Source organism: Brachyhypopomus gauderio, unplaced genomic scaffold, assembly GCF_052324685.1.
Source record: "Brachyhypopomus gauderio isolate BG-103 unplaced genomic scaffold, BGAUD_0.2 sc126, whole genome shotgun sequence".
NCBI lineage: Eukaryota > Metazoa > Chordata > Actinopteri > Gymnotiformes > Hypopomidae > Brachyhypopomus > Brachyhypopomus gauderio.
In genome coordinates, this window is record NW_027506947.1 from 231676 (window position 1) to 240942 (window position 9267).

A 9267-nucleotide genomic window follows, 5' to 3' on the forward strand; every position below is an offset into this window, starting at 1 on the left:
AGCTCCTGCACTTCGCTTCTAATTGGGAGCATGTGGCTCAACACGTTGAGCTACCAGAGAAGACATGAACATAGGCTAAACTTTAGGTCTTTTGAGGCAAGGATAAAATGTACAATGTCAATGCGCAGTTGCCTCTACAATTTATATTTCAAATCCGAGTTTGTCATCTGTCCACAGAATGTGATTTTGGATACACTAGCTGTCTGGTAAAAAAAATTACTTGGTTTCAGGTATTTGACTAAGAGATATCTTGCTGGGAAAAAAAGGTGGAAGTGGGATTTGAACCCATGTAGCCCCTGCACTTCGCTTCTAATTGGGAGCATGTGGCTCAACACGTTGAGCTACCAGAGAAGACATGAACATAGGGTAAACTTTAGGCCTTTTGAGGCAAGGATAAAATGTACAATGTCAATGCGCAGTTGCCTCTACAATTTATATTTCAAATCCGAGTTTGTCATCTGTCCACAGAATGTGATTTCGGATACACTAGCTGTCTGGTAAAAAAAAATTACTTGGTTTCAGGTATTTGACTAAGAGATATCTTGCTGGGAAAAAAAGGTGGAAGTGGGATTTGAACGCATGTAGCTCCTGCACTTCGCTTCTAATTGGGAGCATGTGGCTCAACACGTTGAGCTACCAGAGAAGACATGAAGACAGGGTAAACTTTAGGTCTTTTGAGGCAAGGATAAAATGTACAATGTCAATGCGCAGTTGCCTCTACAATTTATATTTCAAATCCGAGTTTGTCATCTGTCCACAGAATGTGATTTCGGATACACTAGCTGTCTGGTAAAAAAGAAATTACTTGGTTTCAGGTATTTGACTAAGATATCTTGCTGGGAAAAAAAGGTGGAAGTGGGATTTGAACCCATGTAGCTCCTGCACTTCCCTTCTAATTGGAAGCATGTGGCTCAACACGTTGAGCTACCAGAGAAGACATGAACATACGGAAAACTGTAGGTCTTTTGAGGCAAGGATAAAATGTACAATGTCAATGCGCAGTTGCCTCTACTATTTATATTTCAAATCCGAGTTTGTCATCTGTCCACAGAATGTGATTTCGGATACACTAGCTGTCTGGTAAAAAAAAATTACTTGGTTTCAGGTATTAAACTAAGAGATATCCTGCTGGGAAAAAAAAGGTGGAAGTGGGATTTGAACCCATGTAGCTCCAGTACATTGCTTCTAATTGGAAGCATGTGGCTCAACACGTTGAGCTACCAGAGAAGACATGAACATAGGGTAAACTTTAGGTCTTTTGAGGCAAGGATAAAATGTACAATGTCAATGCGCAGTTGCCTCTACAATTTATATTTCAAATCCGAGTTTGTCATCTGTCCACAGAATGTGATTTCGGATACACTAGCTGTCTGGTAAAAAAAAAATTACTTGGTTTCCGGTATTTGACTAAGAGATATCTTGCTGGGAAAAAAAGGTGGAAGTGGGATTTGAACCCATGTAGCTCCTGTACATTGCTTCTAATTGGAAGCATGTGGCTCAACACGTTGAGCTACCAGAGAAGACATGAACATAGGGTAAACTTTAGGTCTTTTGAGGCAAGGATAAAATGTACAATGTCAATGCGCAGTTGCCTCTACAATTTATATTTCAAATCCGAGTTTGTCATCTGTCCACAGAATGTGATTTCGGATACACTAGCTGTCTGGTAAAAAAAAATTACTTGGTTTCAGGTATTTGACTAAGAGATATTTTGCTGGGAAAAAAAGGTGGAAATGGGATTTGAACCCATGTAGCTCCTGAACTTTGCTTCTAATTGGAAGCATGTGGCTCAACACGTTGAGCTACCAGAGAAGACATGAGTGTGAGGTAAACTTTAGGTCTTTTGAGGCAAGGATAAAATGTACAATGTCAATGCGCAGTTGCCTCTACAATTTATATTTCAAATCCGAGTTTGTCATCTGTCCACAGAATGTGATTTCGGATACACTAGCTGTCTGGTAAAAAAGAAATTACTTGGTTTCAGGTATTTGACTAAGAGATATCTTGCTGGGAAAAAAAGGTGGAAGTGGGATTTGAACCCATGTAGCTCCTGCACTTCGCTTCTAATTGGGAGTATGTGGCTCAACACGTTGAGCTACCTGAGAAGATATGAACATAGGGTAAACTTTAGGTCTTTTGAGGCAAGGATAAAATGTACAATGTCAATGCGCAGTTGCCTCTACAATTTATATTTCAAATCCGAGTTTGTCATCTGTCCACAGAATGTGATTTCGGATACACTAGCTGTCTGGTAAAAAAAAATTACTTGGTTTCAGGTATTTGACTAAGAGATATTTTGCTGGGAAAAAAAGGTGGAAGTGGGATTTGAACCCATGTAGCTCCTGAACTTTGCTTCTAATTGGAAGCATGTGGCTCAACACGTTGAGCTACCAGAGAAGACATGAGTGTGAGGTAAACTTTAGGTCTTTTGAGGCAAGGATAAAATGTACAATGTCAATGCGCAGTTGCCTCTACAATTTATATTTCAAATCCGAGTTTGTCATCTGTCCACAGAATGTGATTTCGGATACACTAGCTGTCTGGTAAAAAAAAATTACTTGGTTTCAGGTATTTGACTAAGAGATATTTTGCTGGGAAAAAAAGGTGGAAATGGGATTTGAACCCATGTAGCTCCTGAACTTTGCTTCTAATTGGAAGCATGTGGCTCAACACGTTGAGCTACCTGAGAAGACATGAGTGTGAGGTAAACTTTAGGTCTTTTGAGGCAAGGATAAAATGTACAATGTCAATGCGCAGTTGCCTCTACAATTTATATTTCAAATCCGAGTTTGTCATCTGTCCACAGAATGTGATTTCGGATACACTAGCTGTCTGGTAAAAAAGAAATTACTTGGTTTCAGGTATTTGACTAAGAGATATCTTGCTGGGAAAAAAAGGTGGAAGTGGGATTTGAACCCATGTAGCTCCTGCACTTCGCTTCTAATTGGGAGTATGTGGCTCAACACGTTGAGCTACCTGAGAAGATATGAACATAGGGTAAACTTTAGGTCTTTTGAGGCAAGGATAAAATGTACAATGTCAATGCGCAGTTGCCTCTACAATTTATATTTCAAATCCGAGTTTGTCATCTGTCCACAGAATGTGATTTCGGATACACTAGCTGTCTGGTAAAAAAAAATTACTTGGTTTCAGGTATTTGACTAAGAGATATTTTGCTGGGAAAAAAAGGTGGAAGTGGGATTTGAACCCATGTAGCTCCTGCACTTCGCTTCTAATTGGGAGTATGTGGCTCAACACGTTGAGCTACCTGAGAAGATATGAACATAGGGTAAACTTTAGGTCTTTTGAGGCAAGGATAAAATGTACAATGTCAATGCGCAGTTGCCTCTACAATTTATATTTCAAATCCGAGTTTGTCATCTGTCCACAGAATGTGATTTCGGATACACTAGCTGTCTGGTAAAAAAAAATTACTTGGTTTCAGGTATTTGACTAAGAGATATTTTGCTGGGAAAAAAAGGTGGAAGTGGGATTTGAACCCATGTAGCTCCTGAACTTTGCTTCTAATTGGAAGCATGTGGCTCAACACGTTGAGCTACCAGAGAAGACATGAGTGTGAGGTAAAATTTAGGTCTTTTGAGGCAAGGATAAAATGTACAATGTCAATGCGCAGTTGCCTCTACAATTTATATTTCAAATCCGAGTTTGTCATCTGTCCACAGAATGTGATTTCGGATACACTAGCTGTCTGGTAAAAAAAAATTACTTGGTTTCAGGTATTTGACTAAGAGATATCTTGCTGGGAAAAAAAGGTGGAAGTGGGATTTGAACCCATGTAGCTCCTGCACTTCGCTTCTAATTGGGAGCATGTGGCTCAACACGTTGAGCTACCAGAGAAGACATGAACATAGGGTAAACTTTAGGTCTTTTGAGGCAAGGATAAAATGTACAATGTCAATGCGCAGTTGCCTCTACAATTTATATTTCAAATCCGAGTTTGTCATCTGTCCACAGAATGTGATTTTGGATACACTAGCTGTCTGGTAAAAAAAAATTACTTGGTTTCAGGTATTTGACTAAGAGATATCTTGCTGGGAAAAAAAGGTGGAAGTGGGATTTGAACCCATGTAGCCCCTGCACTTCGCTTCTAATTGGGAGCATGTGGCTCAACACGTTGAGCTACCAGAGAAGACATGAACATAGGGTAAACTTTAGGCCTTTTGAGGCAAGGATAAAATGTACAATGTCAATGCGCAGTTGCCTCTACAATTTATATTTCAAATCCGAGTTTGTCATCTGTCCACAGAATGTGATTTCGGATACACTAGCTGTCTGGTAAAAAAAAATTACTTGGTTTCAGGTATTTGACTAAGAGATATCTTGCTGGGAAAAAAAGGTGGAAGTGGGATTTGAACGCATGTAGCTCCTGCACTTCGCTTCTAATTGGGAGCATGTGGCTCAACACGTTGAGCTACCAGAGAAGACATGAAGACAGGGTAAACTTTAGGTCTTTTGAGGCAAGGATAAAATGTACAATGTCAATGCGCAGTTGCCTCTACAATTTATATTTCAAATCCGAGTTTGTCATCTGTCCACAGAATGTGATTTCGGATACACTAGCTGTCTGGTAAAAAAGAAATTACTTGGTTTCAGGTATTTGACTAAGATATCTTGCTGGGAAAAAAAGGTGGAAGTGGGATTTGAACCCATGTAGCTCCTGCACTTCCCTTCTAATTGGAAGCATGTGGCTCAACACGTTGAGCTACCAGAGAAGACATGAACATACGGAAAACTGTAGGTCTTTTGAGGCAAGGATAAAATGTACAATGTCAATGCGCAGTTGCCTCTACTATTTATATTTCAAATCCGAGTTTGTCATCTGTCCACAGAATGTGATTTCGGATACACTAGCTGTCTGGTAAAAAAAAATTACTTGGTTTCAGGTATTAAACTAAGAGATATCCTGCTGGGAAAAAAAAGGTGGAAGTGGGATTTGAACCCATGTAGCTCCAGTACATTGCTTCTAATTGGAAGCATGTGGCTCAACACGTTGAGCTACCAGAGAAGACATGAACATAGGGTAAACTTTAGGTCTTTTGAGGCAAGGATAAAATGTACAATGTCAATGCGCAGTTGCCTCTACAATTTATATTTCAAATCCGAGTTTGTCATCTGTCCACAGAATGTGATTTCGGATACACTAGCTGTCTGGTAAAAAAAAAAATTACTTGGTTTCCGGTATTTGACTAAGAGATATTTTGCTGGGAAAAAAAGGTGGAAGTGGGATTTGAACCCATGTAGCTCCTGAACTTTGCTTCTAATTGGAAGCATGTGGCTCAACACGTTGAGCTACCAGAGAAGACATGAGTGTGAGGTAAAATTTAGGTCTTTTGAGGCAAGGATAAAATGTACAATGTCAATGCGCAGTTGCCTCTACAATTTATATTTCAAATCCGAGTTTGTCATCTGTCCACAGAATGTGATTTCGGATACACTAGCTGTCTGGTAAAAAAAAATTACTTGGTTTCAGGTATTTGACTAAGAGATATCTTGCTGGGAAAAAAAGGTGGAAGTGGGATTTGAACCCATGTAGCTCCTGCACTTCGCTTCTAATTGGGAGCATGTGGCTCAACACGTTGAGCTACCAGAGAAGACATGAACATAGGGTAAACTTTAGGTCTTTTGAGGCAAGGATAAAATGTACAATGTCAATGCGCAGTTGCCTCTACAATTTATATTTCAAATCCGAGTTTGTCATCTGTCCACAGAATGTGATTTTGGATACACTAGCTGTCTGGTAAAAAAAAATTACTTGGTTTCAGGTATTTGACTAAGAGATATCTTGCTGGGAAAAAAAGGTGGAAGTGGGATTTGAACCCATGTAGCCCCTGCACTTCGCTTCTAATTGGGAGCATGTGGCTCAACACGTTGAGCTACCAGAGAAGACATGAACATAGGGTAAACTTTAGGCCTTTTGAGGCAAGGATAAAATGTACAATGTCAATGCGCAGTTGCCTCTACAATTTATATTTCAAATCCGAGTTTGTCATCTGTCCACAGAATGTGATTTCGGATACACTAGCTGTCTGGTAAAAAAAATTACTTGGTTTCAGGTATTTGACTAAGAGATATCTTGCTGGGAAAAAAAGGTGGAAGTGGGATTTGAACGCATGTAGCTCCTGCACTTCGCTTCTAATTGGGAGCATGTGGCTCAACACGTTGAGCTACCAGAGAAGACATGAAGACAGGGTAAACTTTAGGTCTTTTGAGGCAAGGATAAAATGTACAATGTCAATGCGCAGTTGCCTCTACAATTTATATTTCAAATCCGAGTTTGTCATCTGTCCACAGAATGTGATTTCGGATACACTAGCTGTCTGGTAAAAAAGAAATTACTTGGTTTCAGGTATTTGACTAAGATATCTTGCTGGGAAAAAAAGGTGGAAGTGGGATTTGAACCCATGTAGCTCCTGCACTTCCCTTCTAATTGGAAGCATGTGGCTCAACACGTTGAGCTACCAGAGAAGACATGAACATACGGAAAACTGTAGGTCTTTTGAGGCAAGGATAAAATGTACAATGTCAATGCGCAGTTGCCTCTACTATTTATATTTCAAATCCGAGTTTGTCATCTGTCCACAGAATGTGATTTCGGATACACTAGCTGTCTGGTAAAAAAAAATTACTTGGTTTCAGGTATTAAACTAAGAGATATCCTGCTGGGAAAAAAAAGGTGGAAGTGGGATTTGAACCCATGTAGCTCCAGTACATTGCTTCTAATTGGAAGCATGTGGCACAACACGTTGAGCTACCAGAGAAGACATGAACATAGGGTAAACTTTAGGTCTTTTGAGGCAAGGATAAAATGTACAATGTCAATGCGCAGTTGCCTCTACAATTTATATTTCAAATCCGAGTTTGTCATCTGTCCACAGAATGTGATTTCGGATACACTAGCTGTCTGGTAAAAAAAAAAATTACTTGGTTTCCGGTATTTGACTAAGAGATATCTTGCTGGGAAAAAAAGGTGGAAGTGGGATTTGAACCCATGTAGCTCCTGTACATTGCTTCTAATTGGAAGCATGTGGCTCAACACGTTGAGCTACCAGAGAAGACATGAACATAGGGTAAACTTTAGGTCTTTTGAGGCAAGGATAAAATGTACAATGTCAATGCGCAGTTGCCTCTACAATTTATATTTCAAATCCGAGTTTGTCATCTGTCCACAGAATGTGATTTTGGATACACTAGCTGTCTGGTAAAAAAAAATTACTTGGTTTCAGGTATTTGACTAAGAGATATTTTGCTGGGAAAAAAAGGTGGAAATGGGATTTGAACCCATGTAGCTCCTGAACTTTGCTTCTAATTGGAAGCATGTGGCTCAACACGTTGAGCTACCAGAGAAGACATGAGTGTGAGGTAAACTTTAGGTCTTTTGAGGCAAGGATAAAATGTACAATGTCAATGCGCAGTTGCCTCTACAATTTATATTTCAAATCCGAGTTTGTCATCTGTCCACAGAATGTGATTTCGGATACACTAGCTGTCTGGTAAAAAAGAAATTACTTGGTTTCAGGTATTTGACTAAGAGATATCTTGCTGGGAAAAAAAGGTGGAAGTGGGATTTGAACCCATGTAGCTCCTGCACTTCGCTTCTAATTGGGAGTATGTGGCTCAACACGTTGAGCTACCAGAGAAGACATGAACATAGGGTAAACTTTAGGTCTTTTGAGGCAAGGATAAAATGTACAATGTCAATGCGCAGTTGCCTCTACAATTTATATTTCAAATCCGAGTTTGTCATCTGTCCACAGAATGTGATTTCGGATACACTAGCTGTCTGGTAAAAAAAAATTACTTGGTTTCAGGTATTTGACTAAGAGATATTTTGCTGGGAAAAAAAGGTGGAAGTGGGATTTGAACCCATGTAGCTCCTGAACTTTGCTTCTAATTGGAAGCATGTGGCTCAACACGTTGAGCTACCAGAGAAGACATGAGTGTGAGGTAAACTTTAGGTCTTTTGAGGCAAGGATAAAATGTACAATGTCAATGCGCAGTTGCCTCTACAATTTATATTTCAAATCCGAGTTTGTCATCTGTCCACAGAATGTGATTTCGGATACACTAGCTGTCTGGTAAAAAAAAATTACTTGGTTTCAGGTATTTGACTAAGAGATATCTTGCTGGGAAAAAAAGGTGGAAGTGGGATTTGAACCCATGTAGCTCCTGCACTTCGCTTCTAATTGGGAGCATGTGGCTGAACACGTTGAGCTACCAGAGAAGACATGAACATAGGGTAAACTTTAGGTCTTTTGAGGCAAGGATAAAATGTACAATGTCAATGCGCAGTTGCCTCTACAATTTATATTTCAAATCCGAGTTTGTCATCTGTCCACAGAATGTGATTTTGGATACACTAGCTGTCTGGTAAAAAAAAATTACTTGGTTTCAGGTATTTGACTAAGAGATATCTTGCTGGGAAAAAAAGGTGGAAGTGGGATTTGAACCCATGTAGCCCCTGCACTTCGCTTCTAATTGGGAGCATGTGGCTCAACACGTTGAGCTACCAGAGAAGACATGAAGACAGGGTAAACTTTAGGTCTTTTGAGGCAAGGATAAAATGTACAATGTCAATGCGCAGTTGCCTCTACAATTTATATTTCAAATCCGAGTTTGTCATCTGTCCACAGAATGTGATTTCGGATACACTAGCTGTCTGGTAAAAAAAAATTACTTGGTTTCAGGTATTTGACTAAGAGATATTTTGCTGGGAAAAAAAGGTGGAAATGGGATTTGAACCCATGTAGCTCCTGAACTTTGCTTCTAATTGGAAGCATGTGGCTCAACACGTTGAGCTACCAGAGAAGACATGAGTGTGAGGTAAACTTTAGGTCTTTTGAGGCAAGGATAAAATGTACAATGTCAATGCGCACTTGCCTCTACAATTTATATTTCAAATCCGAGTTTGTCATCTGTCCACAGAATGTGATTTCGGATACACTAGCTGTCTGGTAAAAAAAAATTACTTGGTTTCAGGTATTTGACTAAGAGATATCTTGCTGGGAAAAAAGGTGGAAGTGGGATTTGAACCCATGTAGCTCCTGCACTTCGCTTCTAATTGGGAGCATGTGGCTCAACACGTTGAGCTACCAGAGAAGACATGAAGACAGTGTAAACTTTAGGTCTTTTGAGGCAAGGATAAAATGTACAATGTCAATGCGCAGTTGCCTCTACAATTTATATTTCAAATCCGAGTTTGTCATCTGTCCACAGAATGTGATTTCGGATACACTAGCTGTCTGGTAA